The 21,683-nt window shown below is 38.5% G+C and overlaps 1 protein-coding gene across 3 annotated transcripts in view; it reads left to right on the forward strand.

The window, feature by feature from the left end:
* The first annotated feature begins 15,139 nt into the window (after positions 1–15,139).
* EXOC2 (exocyst complex component 2) overlaps positions 15,140–21,683 on the forward strand; it is a 279,312-nt gene continuing 272,768 nt past the window's right edge. For 2 of the 3 annotated variants that reach the window (XM_042985868.1, XM_007073170.3), the window contains exon 1: positions 15,140–15,246. The gene's annotated coding sequence lies outside the window, so the exon portion shown is untranslated. Of the gene's footprint in view, positions 15,247–15,595; positions 15,620–21,683 lie in introns of those variants that run through there. The other variant, XM_042985869.1, reaches the window with a different exon arrangement.

Raw genomic sequence — 21,683 nt, forward strand, 5'->3', positions numbered from 1 at the left:
ATAAGTAATGCCACCAGAAATTTCAAGTGTTACTTCACTATTAAACTTCCAAATCTTGAAGCTTACCCTTGGTCAGGATGTAATGCCCACTGGTCTGCTTTAGGAAGTCAGTACTAGCCTATTAGCATGCAGTTTTCCTTGGAGACAAGCCATCTTCACACTGTGCCTGCGATCCCCTTTCCAGCCTTCCTGTCACTGCTCCGTGTCCACGACCCGGCCTAGGGCGCCTTGGACGGATCTCTTGCCATTTCCTGCATTCAGCATGAGCACTAATTGAAAATTTGGGTGGCCTTGCTTATTTATTTTCCTGGAATGCAGTGGGTTATATTTTCATGGCATTTTCTCAGTAGTGCAGCATTTCCATTTCAAACTAGGACAATGGGAAGAAAAGCCAGTCCCCATCAGCACACAGACACACAACAAAAGAAGACTGTATGCCCCCCACCCGTTTGAATTTGCAGTACTGCCTTTATAAATTGTAACTAAATGTAAGCAATCAGTTTTTTTGTTTTTTCATGCAACTGAAAAGACAAGTTTACTTTCTCCTTGAAAAGGAGAAAACACAGTGATGTACTAAGTTACTGGAAAAATAAAAGATAAATAGGAGGTAATATTAAAAATTATTTGCTAAAATTTAACAACTGACTGTCCACATCTAAATCTTCATAAAATGCACTGGCTCAAATTTCCTGTCAGATTAATAAATGTATTCTTAAAAAATCCAAAAATCTTGCTTCACCATCCTGTAACACTGGAGTTTCATACCGATTACAGCCTGCATGTGTTGCATGAGAATTTTTCTTTAGGAATATGAAGGCTAACAGTGAAACTTTTAATTTTATCAAGATGTTATGCCATGTTGTTCTAATAATCTACCACTGCTGTAAATTTTGTATTGCCTAACATTCAAAGAGGACTGTATTTCAGTGAATTTGTGTAAAAGCACAGTTTTGGCAAAACTTAAATTTATATACATGGTTTATAGAATTTACACCTCCAAATTGACTTTTGATTTCACCCTGGATGTGTGCATCTCTCATTTCTGAATTAAGAGTATATAGGGGGAGTAAATTTTTAACATGTGATACCTTTTGCATAAAATATATTAAAAGAAAGATTTAGGATGATTGAAATATATACACGTTAGAGGTATTTACTAAAAACAATTAGTTTAATTCAACTCCCTGCAAGTGTGCCAACTGAGGGGCAAATACAGTTCCAGTTTTGTACCTTTAAAACAGAACTGAGTCTAGGTTGTTTTCTTAATCGTGAGAGCTACCTTCCCTTGCTTTATAGCATTTCTGCCATTGGTATAACTGATGGGCACACTAATTATACATCGGTTAACTCCAAATGGGAAAATGGTAAGGCATTTCTGTAGACCAAAGGTTGCCAAGGTTGTGAGCCAAAAGTAAAATCTTAAAAACCAATTTGTCCTATTTGGTTTGAGCAACTGCTTTGGGAAATAAAAAAATGTCATCTGTTCATTTTAGTCAAGCAATTGACAGTATTAAATTGCTATTCTGAGTTACTGTTATAAATTGGATCTAGCATTAAATTGTCAAAAAATAAATAACAATCACACTTAAGTCATATCTTTACATAAAGAATAAGTGTATACAGGTATCTGACTTCTCAGCTGAACAAACTTTTTAATGCCTTACCATAATTCATAAACAAGATTTCTTTTCCATACAGATTTTGTCTTAAAATTAAATATGTTAAAGAGGAAAAAAATTCTGCTTGGACTATGCAAATATTACTTAGCTGAAGTACTTATTTTGAATTACACATGTGAGCTAAATAACATAATTACAGTTTTTCATGTGATACTGTTTATTTGAAACTCATTATATAAGACATGCTGTGCAATTAACAATGATCATTTCATATTTGTATAGCTCTTCTTAAGCTGTAAAAGTATTTTTCCGCATATATAATTAAGGTTCATTATAATTCTCTGAGGCTCACTTTTTAAAAAGCATATTAACCTCAAGAAAAAAATTAAAGGCAAATAAGTTTACGTTTATTAAAAAGACACACATACTAATAGAATCAAGTATGAAAAAATAGGAAAAAATATGGCAGTTTACATAAAGAAGATACTTAACCTTAGATGGCTGTGCTGAATATTTAATCCAGTGAGGAATAGGATTATTGCAGCTCTTTCAATCTTCTGAGCGGTTTGGAAAACAGCCTAGCAGAAGTTAACTTGGTAAATTCAAATATATTTTATTGAGTAGTTTTTCTTTCCATTTGACTTTTTAAAATAAAACACTAAAAGCAAATTACATTTTCATAACCATATCATTTTTCTCACAGTTGTGGGCCTCTTATTGTGTCTGTCTTGTTATGTTATACCTCAAGGAAATAAAAATAAAAATGCCATCTGGGATATAGTCCATTTACAGACTTGCCTTTTGTAATTAAATCTGAATATATTTGGGGAAAGACATATTATTTGTACAAAGTCTCAAAAAATAAAAATGACACATTTCTAAGATTGCCCACTCTAATTTCCTCTTGGCTAGATTTAAATAATTTTAGTATGGCTGATGATTTCTTCCCTAGATGTCAAATAGCAAAATTAAAATATTTTTTAAAACAAATGTACTTGACAGAATAAGCCAGAACAAAACCCATTTCTGGTGACTTACCCTTTCCGGCATAGAGCAGAGAGCTGCCATTTCCTTTCAGTAGAGATGTGTGACTCCAGAGTATATTTTACAATTTATACATAAACATAATTCATAGCTGAATTTAGGTATTTCCCAAAAGAAATTAATTCCTAAAATTTCAAAACTATTCCTAATAGAAATGTAAAGTCTGGGCTGCAAGATTTATGTAACAGAGGATGGGCCATTATGTGCTGAGCAAGCTGGAGAGGCACAAGGTTGCCAAATGGGTGTGCACCCCCCCCCCCAAAATGAAAGTGTAAGTATGAACTATTTTCTCATTTTTCCTTGCTCTTGAAACTTAGAAAATTAGGGTAGATGTACAATGTTGGATAATAGAATTACTGGATCTATGTATCTGTTTTCTACATCTGACTTCCAACTGTAAACAACTGACAACTTACCTGATTTGGATTGGTTTATCCAAAGCATAAGGCAAAATAAACCAGGTTCCAGATTTCTTTTTCTTGAAAAAGTAAGCTGGTTCTTCTGAACACTTTCTTGTGACAGAAGCAAAAAAAAGGCTATATAACTAAGACAACAAGGTGCCTAACAGACCTCCAGGCCTAAGGATCTACCAGTGTAGACTTCCTACTCACTTCAAGACTAGAGATGTCTTGTGGCTAGGAAGCCCAAATTCTCCCAGACACAATTCTCCTGTTACATAGGTCACGAATGATCTTAAGAGCTGTTGAAAGCAAAGTACCAGTTTACACTCTTCATGTGATGAGTAGGTCAGCCACAAAAGAGGAATGTGTTAATCAGAGAATTTTTTAAAAATTAGAATGCTGCTATCAGCATTCTTTTTACATTGAATTCTGCTGAAAACCTCAATTTACAAAAAAGATGAAAGAGATGTAGGGAAAATAAATATTTAAATTGTGATTGATGAGATAGTCTGACACAAGGTGGGTTAAAAGGGGCTAAGACAAAATGGAATCTAAACATTCAAAAGGCCTCAAGTCCCTACAGCCATTCCCCACCCCCAGTTCCTTACACCCACCATCAGGAACATGATTCCAGAGGGACTGCCCCCTACTCACCCCATTCTAGCTTTTCTCAGTAGTTGCTACCTCCAAATTCAGTTTAAGTTTTCAATCTTGTTTTAAGAGGGTGTGTATGAGTGTGTGCACGTGTGTGTGTGGTAGGCAGTGGTGGGCAGTGACCCACAATGTTCACCGCTGGCCTGACCACACTGCAAGCCTTTGGATGGCCTGCCAGGCGAGGTTTGGCCAGAGAAAATAGGAGACCCCTTGAGTTTGAATAAGGGACATTCTTCTTCAGGTTTTGGGAGGCCTGCCTTAATCTGCCACTGTCATTAGCTTAAACAGAGTAAAAGATAAAATGATGTCACGGAAATTGTTTTAAAAAAAACTTCTAATATTCTCAGAACTATTTGTTCTGTTCAAAAATGAAAATAAAAGCAAGGAAGAAGGAAGAGAGGGTGGAAGAGAAGGAAGGAGGAAACAAGAAACTAGCCAGTCTATCTTGACTCAATTCTTTCTTCTGTCTAGTTCCACTGAATTTTTTTCTCTTAAATTTTGATTAGTTAGGTAATTATTCTCACTTGCCTATTGCTGGTCATTTGTGGCTTTGTAACATCTTTTTCTTCTTTGAAATGAAAAGCCATAGGATATAATCCATCCCTATGAATCTAAGATGAATTATTTATTCAAAAGGAATAAGAAGTTGACATCTATTGCTACCATTACTCGCAGACCAATCTGCTTGCTTCAATCTTCTGCAATTGTTCTTGTGGCCACCATCTACTGACCACCCCTGGAGCATGGGCACTCCCTGGACTGGCCATTAGGATCTCTGTGTATGTTATGTTTACAAAGGCCTGATAAGAACTTGGGATGTGTCAGTGACCAAAACTGGATCGAGATTTAATACTTCAGACTCCCATAGATTTTATACATTAAAGAAGGTTTTTGTCTCCAAGTGTTTCTTAGCAGTTGAAGACTATTATTAATTATAAATATTAACAATACTAATTATAATTATTGTAGATATGGTGAAAGGATAATAAGCCAGCATAAGTTCATGCATCAAAGTTGCTAAATTTATTTATTTATTTATTTATTTATTTATTTATTTATTTATTTATTTTGGGAGAGAGAAAGTGAAAGAGAGAGAGAGAGGAGGTGTGTGGCAGAGAAGGGCAGAGAAAAAATCATAAGCAGGCTCCAACACCAGCATGGAGCCTGATGCTGGGCTCGATTTTACGACTATGAAATCATGACCTGAGCCAAAATCAGTTGGATGCTTAACCAACTGAGCCACCCAGGCACCCCTATATTATTTCATATTTAAATACAGTGCTTATGTAGCCTTATTGGAATTGTCATTCATTAAAATTTTTCTACAATGAGAAATATTCTAATTTCCCTTTTAAAAAATATAAAGTCTCTCAAGTTTATAGAAGTTAATTAACTGTTGCTATTAGTTGATATGCTAAGATAATATGAAATCTCATGCATAAAGTAGAAAGCTTTGATTCCATAAAAGAATTACAGTTTATAATTATACTTTATAAAGGTCCATATTCTAGTTATTTAGATTCATTAAATGTCATGCAATATATAACATTTCTGGTAATTTAAAACTGTTTAATGTGTAGTTATTATATTCCTAATCAGGATGTTCATATAGTTTCAAAACACATTTGAATGATTTCTCAGTATCAGTTTTCAAAAATAGCAGTAATAATGTGTATTTAATTGCATGTTTATTCTCATATGAAGCTTACAAGTGCCTATATTTCTATATTTCCAGTAGAGATCACAATAATGTAAATGTATACCCATAATGTGAATTACAATATACATATTTCTTCCAATATGAATAAGTTCATATTAAAAACTTCAAAGATTAATGGTATATGGGTCACTTGTGTTTTTAAAGTAATGAGTTTGCTCCGGTTTGCATTGTAACAACCTTAGTTGTGTCAATAGCCTTGTGCCTGGGACTATTTCCACCTCCAAATATTGCTTACATAATTGTATTTACTCATAAACCTAACTAACAGAACAGTCCTCTACTTGGTTCTACTCAAAATTTGATATTTAAATGTGTTAGAGTATACTTGAAAAGCTAGCAGGAAAGATGGATTCTTCAGAGTTTTAGCTGATATTTTCTTATTTTTTAAAGGTTTTTCCCCAACAGATTCTCCTAGGCAATCAATTTGTATCAGCCCTAATTGTAAACATTTATCAAATAAGATGGGCACAAAAATTAAAAGAATACAAAATAGGATATTTCATTTATCCTCATTACTTCCCACCATTCAAAATATGATTTTATTTTGCTTTTGGAAAATAAATATTGAAAAAATAATAACTATAATATCTTTACCTTAATGGCAGATTAACTTAATATATAGAAACCAAGAGAGGATTAGTGCCTGAAGTATAAGAGGCACCATGTCAATATTTGTTGATTCACAAAAACAAGCCTGAATTGCTGTAATATACATGTACAAAGGATCTCTCTGAATTAGTGGTTAGACAATTAGTTTTATGCAGAAATAGACCTTTTCTGAATGTGATTTCTAGAATTGCACTCCCTCTAGGATGAAACACAGATCCCTGAGACACTTAAAAAACTTAACATCTCTATTGAGGTATAATTGATATACAAAAAATTGCATGTTTAATGTATACTATTCGATGAGCTTGGGACTTCGACATCTTTAAAGGAAAAATTACTCTGTTATAAACCAAGAAAAGAAAGCAATGTGTAAATTCTATAAATATAGAAGATTAACTAAAAATACAAAAAGCTCCTCTCTCTGCTTGATGTGGAAAGCTGACTCGTCTTGTTCAGGAAGAACAATCTAAATTCTTTGAGAATTAATTTATCTTTTATTTCTCTTAAAGCATGACAAAACCCATTGGGGGATTGGGAGGAAGGACAAAGCCTGGTATAGCAATGCATTTCATTCCCCTTTTCCTTTGAATGATATCCTACTTTACATAGAGTTTCTGGCTTAAAATTATGATTACTAGAAAATTTGCTGCCATATTTACAGTCAGCAGTTACCAGCATACTTATGCAAAGCATTAGAAAATTAGATGGTGTTTAATATTTTTTCCTGGATATTAATCAACATTGTGCCTTGTCACACCAAAGCTGGTCATTTTTCCACTAGACAGTGGCAGAGGACTGACACTTCAAAGCAAGCCAGGATAATCAAGGAAAAATATGGCCTATAAATTCTGGTTCAAACTGATTTTTCTAAAGAATGAAAACTTCCCTTGTAATGTGTTTTAACAAATATATGCTTATAAACAGGATGCCACTTAACAGCAATAACAATCATATTTAAACATATCCAAAATACAAAATGATGTGAAAGGAATAGTGATTGATGAAATTTTCTTTCACAATTTGAAATCAGCAGAGTATACAAATCTCTAGGATAAAATTATAATTACATCATTAGAGAGATATTTGCCATTTGTTCTTAAATAAAACTTTCTTAGGAATCCTCATAAGTCTACAGTCCTGAAAAGCTATGCTTTCTTTCTTTATCATAAAGAAACCATATGTATGGCTAAAATCTATCATTCATATCTGTGCATTCATTTGAGCTTTTAATCTATGTTAGTTGGATGAATATGTATCATGTTAAATATATGTAAAACATAATAATAATGCAAATCAACAAACACCCACACATTCAGGATCCGATAAAACATGGCCAAGTTTAGAAGGAAATACTTCATGGAAAAGTAGGACTTCTATAAAATCACAAAATTGAAAATTCAACCTAGGTATTTAACATTACACTATTTTCCTCTTTATTACTTTTCTTCACAGCCAGTCTACTATGGTTTGGCTTTCTACTACAATAACCTAGCAAGGAACAAAGAAGAAAAGCAATTAGTTCACAGGGCAAGGGCTGAGGTGTGGAAGTCATTTGGGACAAAAAAGCAAAATGTTACAGAAACACTAAAGGACAATGTACTTCAAGGTCTGAGAAAGCAACCAAGAAGTTCTCAGTGTGAAAATGGATTGCTTTACAGGTAACAAATTCAAAGAACAAAGTATCCAGGAGAAAAAAAATTTCCTTTAATTGAATAACAAGAACAGTTAGTGTGATCCACTACTGCTGGCATATAGAGTTATTTGGAAAAACTCCACTAACACCACCCATATGTCCTGTCCTACGCAGATGGCCAGATAAAGTTGCCAGAGAGAAGGCCCTGTAGTTCAGCCAAAACTCACTGCAGAATAGTTGTTTGTTGAAAAGCGCAGTCATGGGATTTTAGAACTTAAAGGGACTTGAAATTTCTCTCTCCTAACCACCTTATTTTAAAAAAGAGATAACTAGACCTCTCAAGAGGTCAAAGAACACATCTGATCAGGGTCAATATCAGGCTCTACCCAAAATGTGGGTTTCTGGACTGCAAGTGTAATTAACCTATATCATCTGTACCTATCAACCAACAGCACTATAGTCAGCTGTTGATTTTTCAAGAACTACGGATATTTTTGTTTCTCTTGGTATTTCACTCCTCATACTCCACTATGGATGGAAAAATAAGTACACATTCAAATCAATTGGCTATACTCTATGTTACCACTTTTGTTATGAGTTCAGTCAGAAAGAACCAATGTTCAGACTGTTGTCCAAAGTATGAACTGAAAATTATCTTTGGCTTTTTATTTTTTGTGTGTTTCTTGTCTCTTCATACCACAGAAAGTATAAAGAGAACTCAGAAAGCTCTGCCCTGTTGGGGGACTGGCCTGGGATACTGGTCAGCAGTAGAATACCAGCAGCAGCTTGAAGATGAGCTCATGGAAGGCAGTTAGGTGCAGGTGGGCAGGGTAAGTCCTCCAGGGCACTCAGTTGTGAGCAGCCAGGAGACAGCCACAGAGGGCACACTGAGCAGGCATTTTGCACACTGATGCTCGTAATTGTCTTCAGGAATTATAGCCAATAACTACAAGGCAAACTCGGCTGAGTTAACAGTATAGATACGTGAAATCTATTGAATTTGGAGAAAACTGCCTTTAAGGAATTTATTTATTTATTTATTTATTTATTTATTTATTTATTCATTTATTCATTCATTCATTCATTCATTTAACTTGAGAGAGAGAGAGGGAGAGAAAGAGGACAAGCTGGGGAAAGGGGCAGAGGAAGAGAGAGAGAGAGAAAGAGAGAGAGAATCTCAAGCAGGCTCCACTCTCAGTGCAGAGTCTGACATGGGGCTTGATCCCATGACCCTAGGATCATGACCTAAGCTGAAATCAAGAGTCGAATGCTCAACTGACTGAGCCAGCCAGACATCCCTGCTTTTAAATTCCTTAAATTCTCCTTAGGGAATTTAAAATCTTTTATTGGGTTTATGGGAAACCAAGGTGATATCTGACTTGTGATGAAGGGACTCAGATAAAAATTGTGTCATATTAGAACAAAAAGAAATAAGATATGAAGCCAGACACTCAAATGTTATGCAAGTCATTTCTAAAGTTTCTTGGAAATGGGAAGTCTTCACAAAGGAGTGTCAATAGGGTTCAAATCCTACACAAAAATCCAGAGGCCAGGAACATGGTTCCCTACTTAAGTGAAACCCAACTGGTGCTCCTGCTCTCAATGGGGTGATATTCCTTGACAGCAGATGTATAAAGTGGCAAGCCAGCTGGTGTGCTGCCCTAAGCCCTGATCTATTTATTAGGGGAAATACCATGTCAGTGGAATCAACTGGAAATATGGTACCATTTTCTAAGTCTTTTCTGTGATTGCAGACACTACTGATAAAATGCAAATTGGCCTTGTTCCTCCTGAAATATATAGAAACTTCAAGTGGAAAGTTTTAAAAAACAAAAAAAGAAAAAACCCACAAACACGCATAAAACCCAAAACAAAAATGCCAACCATCTATTGTCTAACAATTTAAAATAAATGAAATGTTATCTTATGTTGTAATAAGTTCTTCATTCAGAACAGAAAGAGGTCTAAATTCCTATTCACAGAAAATCACAGATTGTCCTGCCCTCTCTGTAGCAGCAGGGTAGACCTATCACGGAAGGGAGACCCCCTGGCCACTAAAATGAGTCATTTCACATTCTGACCCACTTCCCTCTCTGCAGGTTCATTATCTCTCATATCTCTCTGGTAGTAAGTGACTTTCCTTCATCTCTCTGTTCTCCAGACCACCTACAGATACAGTCTACTACCAGAGGCACCCCAGTATAAACACAGGTGGTAAACACAGCTGCATCGTTGGGCTGGGTGGCAGTGATGACCATATGGTTGGAGTAACACTGTTGAAACACCATATCCCTACATAGATCCAGCTTTATTTACAGTTTTCTTAATAAAATATGCAAATAGCAAGTCAATAGAAAATCACAGAGCTCTACTTTGCTGTAAAATTGAGTGGAGACATTTGACTATTTTGAGGACTTTACACAAAAAGAGCTCTGAAGCTGATGAGAAACATAGATGCTAAAACCTAACATAAAGGTATTTGCTAGAATTACACAATAGTGAGATTAAGGTAAAAGCAAAATGATGCAAGGGGCTTCCTTAACCAATAAACCCAATCCAGGAACGGCTACAATAGAGTTGTAATTGTTACAACCTTGGAGTATTTCAAATTGTTCTTGTGATTTTAAACCATAAAAGACACCAGCAAAGGATGACAAAGTTGGGTGGTATTGAGTGAAAGATCTCAAACATTCATATATTGTCAAGATTTACATATCAGATTTTGCTTATCTTTTATGCTTTTAAGTGACCATTAAGCATATTTTAAAATAGACAGCTGAAAACAGCCATCTCTCCAGCTTTGCTACTATAAGGTACTGCTATTTTCAGTAGTTTTAGTTTTTCATTAAACATTCATTGAGTATCTACAATATGTGAGGCATGAGTGCAAAATATAAAGTCCCTTCCCTCAAGGAGTTTATATCCCAGTGGAAGGAGACAAAAAAAGTAAACAAGTAGGCAATAATATATTTGTAGTCTGTGATTAGTGCTATCATTGGGTGGCTATTGTATTCAAAACCTGCTATGTAAGGTTCTGTGGTGTCTAAAACAATGAATAAGACAGGAATCTGCCAGCAAAGGACTTAGAATCTATGAAATAACAGACCAAACAATTATCAGTCTCTGATAAAAAGCATCACTAAGATATGGCAAATTACAGTTGTTTTGAGGATTAGATTCTATAAAAACTATGGCCCATTACAAACTGATATGCCATGCAGTATGAAACTTCAGGTGTTCATTTAATGTAAAAAAAAATCTAAAAAACAGGGAATGTCATAGTGTTTTCTAAGCCTGAAACCAAAGGAATTTCATGCTTCAAAGTTCTTTTCTCTTTAGGTCAAACTAAATCTGATGTAGAATTAAAAACACAAAGTTATATGGTGATATTGAATTGCCTCAGTATCTACCACTGCAATTTTAATTTAATGATATTATTTGCTGCCAGCTTCTGCATATACTGCACTAACATTTGTTAGCTGGCTTCAGAATACAGACCAGAAATTTAAGTAAAAGAAAATACCACCAGTAATTTTTATATTAGCACAAGATTCTCTCCTCTTTTGTGCTTTTGTTTCAGGTATACAGTACTGCCATTCTTTTGATCCAGGAAAGATCTATGAGTCCTCAAGAGCCATTCATACCAGCATAATTGAAGAATTGCCTAATTTGAGAAATGGTGTGTTACTGAGACCCAAAGGGGAGAAGATTAGCACAGGGATTAGTTTCACTTTAAGCAGGGTATCACTGCCAGGGATACAGAAAATTTAATTTCCTTTCAGCTTCTGCTTCCAGGTGTCCGACTCATGTTTTCTGTGTCTTTTAACATGGATGATCCTGGGACAGTCAAGTTATTGCACACTGGAGCAACACTTTGACATGTCTTCTTCTTCTTTTAAGTTTATTAATTTGAGAGAGAGAGAACACGAGCAGGGGAGGGGCAGAGAGAGAGAGGGAGAGAGAGAATCAATGTGGGCCTTGATCCCACAAACTGTGAGATCATGACCTGAGCTGAAACCAAAAGTTAGACACTTAACCAACTGAGCTACCCAGATACTCCTTAACAAGTCTTCTGATGTACAGACTGAAGAGAGTCATGCTAAATCCCACCACTCAAAGCATCTATACAAAAAAATCACCTTTTCTTAGGATATATTTCTCTAATAGGTTTGTAATTCAGCACATACAGATATTTGAGTTGTAATAATTATAGGTTTTTTTTGGTCTATGATAATGACTATCTCAGCTGGATTTCCCCCAGAAGCCCACTCTGAGATATGGTTTCAAGGGCTAGTATTTAACTTAGGAGATGATACTAAGGAAACACAGAAGGGAAGTGAGGAAGCCAGGAGGGAAAGGGAAGGAAGCCAATAAAAGGTATACTGTGAAGGTGTTCCTGAGGCCATTGGAGTTCAATCTTAAGGGAAGGTCTGGAATATGCTGGGTAACATGCTTTTGAGCTACCCTAGGATTGAGGCAACTGGATAGTTATATACAAAATCCTTGCCTACCTTTGGCTGAAGCCTGCATCTGGGCCAATGAATTCTCCAGTGCTTCCAGCTTGCCCTGTGTCTAGGAAAAAAAGCCCTAAGGCAAAAAGGGGTATGTGTTCCAGGAAAGTAGCCATTAGAGAGTAAAGGGGACAGCAAAGGGGTATGGGTAGGCTCTGACAGCCTCTGCTACTATCTATCCTTTGCATGCTGTGTTGTGTTCACTTTGTTCTGTCTCTGATTCCTTATGCTGATGTCGTCATACCAACATCAGATGTATTGATACATCGAAATATGGGCTCATGTTGTAGTTGGTCCTGAGGCCACAGTGATTCCATCACCTTCCTCCTTTACCACCCATTCTAGATTCCCCTCATTCTCAACTAGCACTTCTGCTGGCCTGTACTGCTTGCTTGATGAAGTGATCCTGACCTTTATACCTGTGGGGTCTGAGCCAGTTGCCATGCCCTTGTCAGGCCAGGGTTGCTATGTTGCCCATTTACTGTTATCATCAGGCATGGAAAGATGCCCAGGGAGTGCCCTGAGTTCTAGAAAAAATACTCCCTGTCCTATTTCCTCTTGACCATAATGGTCATTTTTTGTTGCGCAAATGAGGAGCCCAAATGAGGAGAGGCCTTTAGATTTAATGGAACCTTGTGTTCCTTGGAAGAGCATTCTCTCCCACCACAAGAGCCAGGACTCTATCTGAGGTGCAGTACCATATGCTGGCATTAGGTTCAAAATACATATTGCATCGAATAACATAGCATCTCAACCCTGCAAAATATTTTCTCCAAGCTGGAGCCTTAGTTCTCCAAGCTGGAGCCTTTAAGAGGTCATTCTAAAGTTCTCTCAGAGTGGCAGCTTCTGGGTGTGTGATGTAGGGTAGAACTAGTAGATCTTGTATTGTCCTCTTTGTCAGACTTGTTTCACTCTTAAGTGTGTCCCTGGTCCCAGATATTATTATGGGAAATCCCATGATGATAAATAAAACACTCTGTGAGCAACTGGATAGTGATGCTTGTCAGGGCTCTGCAGACAGGGAAGACAAACCAAAACCCAGGATATGTAACTGGGTCTGAAGAAATTAATTTGCCAAGTAGTTGCACTGGCCTTTGCAGTTGGAGGGAGTGGACACACTATCTGGATCTGCTTGTTGAAAGGGGTCCATGGAGCTCCATCCCTGCTACTATGGCTATACCATTCACAGGCCCACTGCATAAACATTGGTGTGACCCAGGACTGAGGGTGTTGGTCAAATCATCCAGGGTACTGAGTTCTCCTCTGCTGTGGATGCTCTATGGTGGGCATTCATGTGAGACATAAAAATTGACCAAAGATGAAATTTGGGTGAAGCACATGTCTGAGTTCTTAGAATGAGAGATGGCAAAACCTTTATCATGGTTGTGCCTCTGCTTCACAGCTATCCTCCTTTCCACTTAGCTATAACTGGTGACTCCAACAGGTCTCATATCTTTGGGAATTTCTAGACCAAAAGCAGATTTAGCATACTCATAATTCTGTTTAGTGCCAATGGCAGGCCAACTCTTCCAAGAACTTTGTTCCTATGCTCAGCTCCACTCTGATAGCAAACATAGGCTCCTGTATACCTCAGGTCAGCACATACTAACTTTGCTTGGAGCCAGGTGAGGGAATCCCTTCTAAGCCCTGAAAAGATGTCTGATCTCAATTGTTTGCATCTCTCTTTATAAAGCAGTGTGACTTTAGTGTGACTACATATTGTCCAAACAGAGGCATTTTTGACAATGAAAGGGACACTCTTAACAGTTAAGCCAGGATAACAGACAAAAACCAGAGCTATCTCATGCAGAGTGGGACAAATGATCATCCTAGTTATTTGATACGTTAATAGTCTAAGTGGCCAATTTAAATTCCAGAACAACCAGAAAAATCCCTCTAAATACTGTTACACAAGCTTAAACTCCATTGTCCTCCATAATAACATTTCTTTGCACAGACTTTCAACTCCTTTGTTTCCTGCTCCTTTTGCCTTGTAAAACTCCATCCTCACTTAGAACTAATTTTCTACTATTTCTCTACCTACACCAGAGCAGCCAAAGCATAACCAAGCATGCTGACTGATTCCATTTTAAACTTAGGACTACACATCCCAAGAAAGCTCTCAGCCCTGCCTGGAAATCTTGCCATATTTTCTTAGTAATTTGATTCGCAGTATCCAAGACAAAGATTTCACCTTTTCTCCTTAAACCTCCGTTGCCTCCCATCCTCCATTTTCATGGATGATCTTACTGAGTCTTCTGCTAATAAAGTAGAAACAACCAGAATTCTATTTTCTCAGTTTCCTATCACCACTTTCCCTTCATCCCCACCATTGTCTTTTCAGTGCAAACCAGTCATTTCTTGCCTAGGCTGTTGTAGTCACTCCCTAAGTGCCATTCTTTTTCCTCTAACCAGGCTCTGATTTATCCTCAGCCCAGCCAGATCCCGAAAGGAAGTGACTGCCTTTAATTCACCTTTATATCTCCAATGCCCTGCACAGCGCCTAGCCCATGCAGTTGTTCCTTAAATTTAACTACAACAGTTACCAAGTCTCAGAGTCTCCAGGTGGTAGCCTGGCATTCTCCTCCACAATATCCAAGGTCCTGTGGCTTTTGTGTCTTGCCTACCCTTCAAGAGCCTCGGTAGGAACTACAACATCCCGATTCGGTGCAGAACCCACCAGAAACGCACCATCTCATCCTACATCCTCCTAGAGGAGATCAGAGGGTACCGAACCGACGCTGCAAGCTGCGGATCCCCTCGGCCTCCCCGCCCCAACCCTCCAGCGTCCCAGCCACGCCTTCTGTCCTGCGGCCCCAGCGCCAGTCCCAGCCCTACCGGAAGCCTGTCCCGACCCTCCCACCAGCTCTTCCCGCAGAGGCTTGGATCATCTAGGACTCGGAGCTCGACTATCCGGCGGATCGACGCTCTCGGCGCTCCCAGCGGGCGGAAGTGAAGGCGCCGGCGGTTAGGGCAGCCACCGCCCGGGACTCTTCGCAAGAGCCGCCGGGAGCTCGGTCGTTGCGGGCCGTAGGGGGCGGCAGGCAGGCTGGAGGTACGTTGTGGAGCCTGGAGGTCCTGGCTGAAGGCCAGCCTGGGGAGGCACGGACAGGCAGGGCGGCGAGCGCCGGCGGCTGGCCTGGTTCCCAGAGAGACGGGTGGAAGTGGTCCGCCGGCGCCGGTGTCAGTCTCCTGCACCGCTCTTCAGTCCTTGACTGAGGAGGAAGGCGCCGCGCGGTTCCTGTCCGCACCTCCGCGCCGTCCCTGACACCTGCTAGAGGCCCAGAGACCTTCACCCCTGCGCCGGTCATGGGCCTCCAGAACACTGACCATCGACCGGTTGGTTGTAGTCGGCTTCACTCGTCCCCCTTGCGTCCCTGCGTATTGTCACTGTGTCAGGTGTAAGAATTTATTCGCGAAGAGCGAATGTGAGACATGTTTTGCTTGTTTTGCTTAAGTTTGCGTCATTTAGAGCTATACTGAGCATTTTCAGGTGCCTTTCATTCACTGTTCTAAGCGTTTACATTTACTAACTTAATTCTCACGAGAGGTAGATGCTGTATATTATCCCCATTTTACAGAGGGAGAAACGGAAGCCCGGAGTGGTTATGTAACTAGCCTGTAGTTAGTCTTTTAACTTCGAGACAAGGCACCGAAGCTCTACAGCCTGCACACCCAAACACGGTGTCATCTCTCATGTAAGCCTGGTGATGCTAGCTTGCTATCCCAAGATTTTGTATAGACACTTCCTTAATTTCCAAGAAACGGTTCTTGCAAAAGATTGTCTTTAAATGGAAATAAGCTATTCTTAACCAGTAAAGGTCAATTATAATGATAGGTATGAGAAAGTTTTTTTTTTTTTTCCTCCCATGAATCTGAGTAAACTTACAAGGAAACCTTTTAAAAAGGCTTACCCAGCCACACTTTAATTAAATCATTTGGATGGCACTATATTGAAAAACTAGTTATTTTTTAATTTTTTATTAAAAATGTTTTTTTAGTGTTTATTTGTTTTTGAGACAGAGTACTAGCGGAGAAAGGGCAGAGAGAGAGGGAGACACAGAATCTGAAACAGACTCCAGGCTCCGAGGTGTCAGCACAGAACCTGATGCCAGGCTTGAACCCATGAACCATGAAATCATGACCTGAGCTGAAGTCTGAGGCTTAACCGACTGAGCCACCCAGGCACCCTGTAAAGCTAGTTCTAACTGAGGTCTTGTGGCTCAGTCTCCTAATACATTATATTTTCTGTATAAACATTAGTACATTCTAGTCAGGCTCTGTGTAACTGACTCTACTAACAGAAACAATGCCAGAAGCTTCCTGAGGATCATCTGTGTGTCCAAAGTTGTTGACTGAAAGGGTGGTAATAAAAAGAGGATGATGTGTGTTTACTCAAATGTTCTCTTCTGTTTAGGAACTTTAAAACATTTTTTTTTTAATGTTTATTTTTATTTTTGAGAGAGAGAGAGAATGTGAACGGGGGAGGGACAGAGAGTGAGAGGGAGACAGAGTCCCATTCAAGCTCAGACTCACCAAAGGTGAGATCATGACCTGAGCTGAAGTTGGATACTTAACTGACTGAGCCACCCAGGGGCCCCTAAGTAGGAACTTAATTTAAACAAGGAAACAGGATCCCCCAGTGTAATTTGGAATGACTCTTGAAAGGTTCAGAAATTTCTTTTTTATCGTGGCAAGCATTTAATTTTCTGTACTGAATATAATTTTGAAATGTTACCTTTTGAAAAGATGATTGTTAATCTGCTTAAATTTTCACTCATTGCACTAATATTTGAGAGCCTGTTATGTATGAATTGTAGGGAAAATGAAATCAGAACTCAAATTTTGCAAAGCAGCCTTCTAGTAGAGGACTTTGCATAATTTCTAGCACCAGGAAATGGCAGGATTAAGCCAGAGTATAGGAAATGCTATGTATAGTTATGTATATAGTTAATCTTTTAATTACTTTTTCACCCGTTTTCCAATTTATTCATCTTCATGTAGCCAGGATCTAGTTAGCACCTACCACATCCCAGGAGCTTCAGTGTTTATTGAATGGATAAGTTTTAGGCCAGTGTTGAGTAGAGAGGATTTTGAAATTGACTGGCATGGGAAATAACATTGATCACTGTGCTAAGCAGTATGCTAGAATGTTGATTGTTCTCAGATGGTGAGGAATGTGTTCATGCATCTCCTGGATTGCCTGGTGAAATTGCATGGTAGTAGTGTTGTTATTATCACATGGTTCAGTGTATGTTTATGTTAATTTAAAATAATTATTCTTTTAAAAAAGATGTTTATTTATTTATTTTTGAGAGAGTGAGAGTGAGTGGGGGAGGGGCAGAGAGGGAGGGAGACAGAACCGGAAGCAGGCTCCATGCTATCAGTGCAGAGCCTGATGTGGGGCTTGAACCCACAAACTGTGAGATCATGACCTGAGCTGAAGGCAGACGCTTAACTGACTGAGCCACCCAGGGGCCCATAAAATAATTACTCTTGATACAAATACACAAACTTAAAGTAATTGTAGAGAATATGACTCTTGAAGCTATGGGTACACCTATAGTCATCTTTGGCCCTCAGTTTGAAAATTATGGAGTCAGAAGGTTTTTCAGCTTAGGAGTCAAAGCAGCCATTTACTTGTCTGTGAGCTACCACCTACCTGCTTCATAGCATGGGCATAGCCTCTTTGGGCTTCAGTTTCCTTTTTCCTGTAGTCAGGGAATATATAAAACTAGATTAAGATTTTTTTCCGGGTTTGAAATTTTTCAGCTCAGTGAATCCAAAACCAGTTAGCACTTGTCCTATCCCTGTGTTGTTTTAGGGGCTATAGGTATTACTGGTATTTACATCTGTCAAAAGGCTAAGTTCTGGCTGGATGGAGATTAGTTTTGGCCATTTTTGTATCTCCCACTTTAGCATATGCTTGACATACACATTAGAAATAATATTAGCTTAGATTCAGAAGGGGCATTTTTGCTCTCAATTAAAGAATATCTAAGAACTAAACTATAATATTTAGTGTAAGAATAGCAGGAATTCAGAGAAGGGGATCTTTTGGGGTTAGAGTAATTGGGAAAACTTCATGGAGGTCAGACCTTAATGGGGAGGATGTGGCCCTTCATAGGGAAGGCACTGGAACGTCTGGGTGGCACACAGAAGAAGGCCCACAGGCTGGTAAGTAAGTATGTTTTGGATTATGGAGTGCCTTGAAGGTAAAGCTGAGGGGTTTGGAACTGACTTATTATGCATTTTTTTCCCCCCAGGAAAATTGTATTAGGCTTGCTCTAAAGTTTCATCAACATTCTTTAACTTTAATACCATTGGTAGCATTTAAGACTGGGGTGCATCCCAGGCTTAATTTTCGGTTTTGATTTTAGTAATTCCTTCTACTTACTATTTCCTGCTTAAAATAAGTCTTGGTGCTGGTAGTGGGAACAACAGTGGACACTGGGATTTGGGAAACCTGGAGTTTAGTTAATTAGAATGTAAGCTGCATAAGGTGGATCCAAGCAGGCACCTAGAGTGGTGCATGGCACAAAGTTAGCATTCAATAATGTGCATTGATGAATGAGTTCTCCTTTTGCTGCTTGCTAGCTGTGCTGCTCGCTAGCTGTGCTGCTCTTGTAAGGTTGTCTCACAGTTTCATCTGTAAGATTTGATGAATTTTTATTTTTTAATGTTTATTTATTTTTGAGAAAGAGAGAGAGAGTGAGAGACAGTGTCAGCAGGCTTCAGGCTCTGAGCTGCCAGCACAGAGCCTGACGTGGGGCTGGAACTCACGAGCTGTGAGGTCAGACGTTTAACTGACTGAGCCACCCAGCTGCCCCAAATTTTCTGAATTTTTAAAGGCCTTTTCCACTTACAAAGTTATGTGATATTGAAGATTATATGATTTTAACTTTGGTTGTATTATAATTTTACTGAAAGACAAAACAAGACTGAAAGCCAGGGATATTTGGTTTTAGTTTAATGAAATCCCCATGTGATTGACATGATGTGTATCTGGATAAATGAGGGTCTCAGCAGGAAGCAGAATTCATGCCAGATGGTTCAAGTAGGGAGATTTTAATAAAGGCACTACTTGCAGAGGTATGGGCAGGGTTAGGGAACAAACAAGGGACAGTGAGGCCCAAAGAGAAACTGACAACAAGTAGAGGGAACAAAAGGACAAACTACAGCCTACTGAGAGCTGGAGCCAAGCAAAGGGGTATGGCTATTGCCAGAGATGTACCTGGGAGTGGGGAAGCAGGACTAAAATGCCGATACCTGAAACTAGTCCACTTCTGAAATGCAAAGCTCAAATCTTCCACTCTTTGCTTAGTGTCTTATCTTTCTCACCCTCACTCAGTTACCTCCATTACAGCTGCACTTTTACTGGATCTTTGGTCACTCTCATACCAGAATGCTCAATTGTATTATTATCCGTTTGTAGCATCTGGCTGGCAAATTCTCCACCCTGGACCATCTCAGTTCTTTACCTTCTTTAATGCTTGAACTGAGTTGCTGAAACCAACAGGGGAAAATTCTAGCATCTAGATTTGTACTCCTATGGATCCATGGTCATCAGTCTCAACTGACCATCAAAGAGTTTTCTAGGGTTTTCCTTGTAAGTGTTTGCTTCTGCTCTCTGCAGAATGTATTTTAAGCATTTTCCATTTTTCTCAAATCTCTCATCCTTTCACATAATCTATACTCCCAACAGATACTCTTGCCACCTACTTCACAACGAATAGAACTATCAGTGGAGAATCCCATGCTTTTTCTTCCAAAAAACCTTTCTTCTTTCCCCAGTTACCCCAAAAGAGATTGCATTTATCCTAAGACATATGTCCCAGGCCTCTGTATCCACTCTTGCCTTTGGGAGCACTTTATTTAGTTGTTCATTGGCCAAAGGCTCATTCTTGTCAGCCTTTAATCATGCCTAGAGACAGATGACAATTAAAGCAAAATAGAAAAACAGTAACAATAAAAAAGTAGCATGCTCCTTTGATTTCGCATTCCTCTATTCAAATTTTTTTCCATCCTAGGCAAAATTCTTAAATAGTTGTTTAAGTCCATTTCACACTCATCCCACTGCTTTCTGGTTTCAGTACCTATCACTCTATTGAATGTCAGGGTCATCCATGACTTCCTTGTCACAAAATCTTGTTCCTATCATTTTCCCAGTATAGTGCCTGGGACATAGCAAGTCCTTAATAAATATTTGTTTTGACTGAATTATCTGAGGTTCCTTGTTCCAAATTTTAGTTTATTTATCTCTTTAATGAGGAATCCAGCACTGTCATCTTTTGAGGTGCTAGATGACCAATCTGTATATATCCCAAATCTTCTTGATGGACTAAACAAAGATAAAAATCAGTTTTATTTGATAATGCCTTCTTCAGTATTGTCCACGTGATCTGTGTTTCTGAAAAAAAAACCAAAAACACTGGGACGCTTTTCTTTTCTGAAGAAATAATATTTTCTGAAATATCAAGAAGTAATGTTTTGTTCACCCAATGTAAATCTAATGAAGATGAGGGTGGTAAGGGACATGGGTACAATTGGCAATAGACTGGTGAATGAATAATGCTGTGCTTTTACATGAACTACTATTCCTTTTTCCTTCCATTGAGTAGTGTATTTTCTTTAAAATTTTTGTTTTTGTTTGTGTTTTTGGAGGGTGGTGGATTTGCACTGGCCTGTTTCACTTTCAGTATGCTATCAGTGTCCAGTGACATAATTTAGAGAACCAGCCACCTTTAGACCTAACAGCTTTTGACTTTGAAGTGTAGTGAAGCTAATTGTCTTCTAGGAAGACTTAGCCTGCTGAGGCAGGGGATTTTAAAGTTTCTGGGAAATAAAGAATGAGACTTTTAATTGATGGAACTAATTAAGATGGAATCCAGTGTTTGTTTTAGATTAGCTGTGTACTCAAGTATTTATGTAACAGATCAGTTATGTGGGAGCTCTAGAGAGCCAAATTGTCAGGCTTTTCCCCTATATACTCTCTTGCTTCCAGTATTCTTTTCTAGTTACTTCTTGTACATTCCCTTCCCTTTACTGCAAAACATTATAGCAAGAGTGAAGGGTTTTTTTTTCATTATGTATGTGTGTTTGTATATTTTTTAAATATTTATTTTTTGGGAGAGAGTGAGAGAGACAGTGCACAAATGGGAGAGGGGCAGAGAGAGAGGAGACACAGAATCCGAAGCAGGCTGTCAGCCCACAGCCCAACGTGGGACTCAAACCCATAAACCGTAAGATCATATCATGACCTGAGCCAAAGTTGGACCCTTAACTGACCTGAGCCACCCAGGCACCCCTATATATATGTAATATTTATAGATGCATAAGTTTATAGATACATAATTCAGTGCCATTTATCAAAGTTAAATTTTTTTTAATGTTTATTCATCTTTGAGAGAGAGAGAGAGACAAGAGTGTGAGTGGGTAAGGGGCAGAGAGAGAGGGAGACACAGAATTTGAGGCAGGCTCCAGGCTCTGAGC

This window comes from Panthera tigris, chromosome B2, assembly GCF_018350195.1.
Source record: "Panthera tigris isolate Pti1 chromosome B2, P.tigris_Pti1_mat1.1, whole genome shotgun sequence".
In the NCBI taxonomy this organism is placed as follows: domain Eukaryota; kingdom Metazoa; phylum Chordata; class Mammalia; order Carnivora; family Felidae; genus Panthera; species Panthera tigris.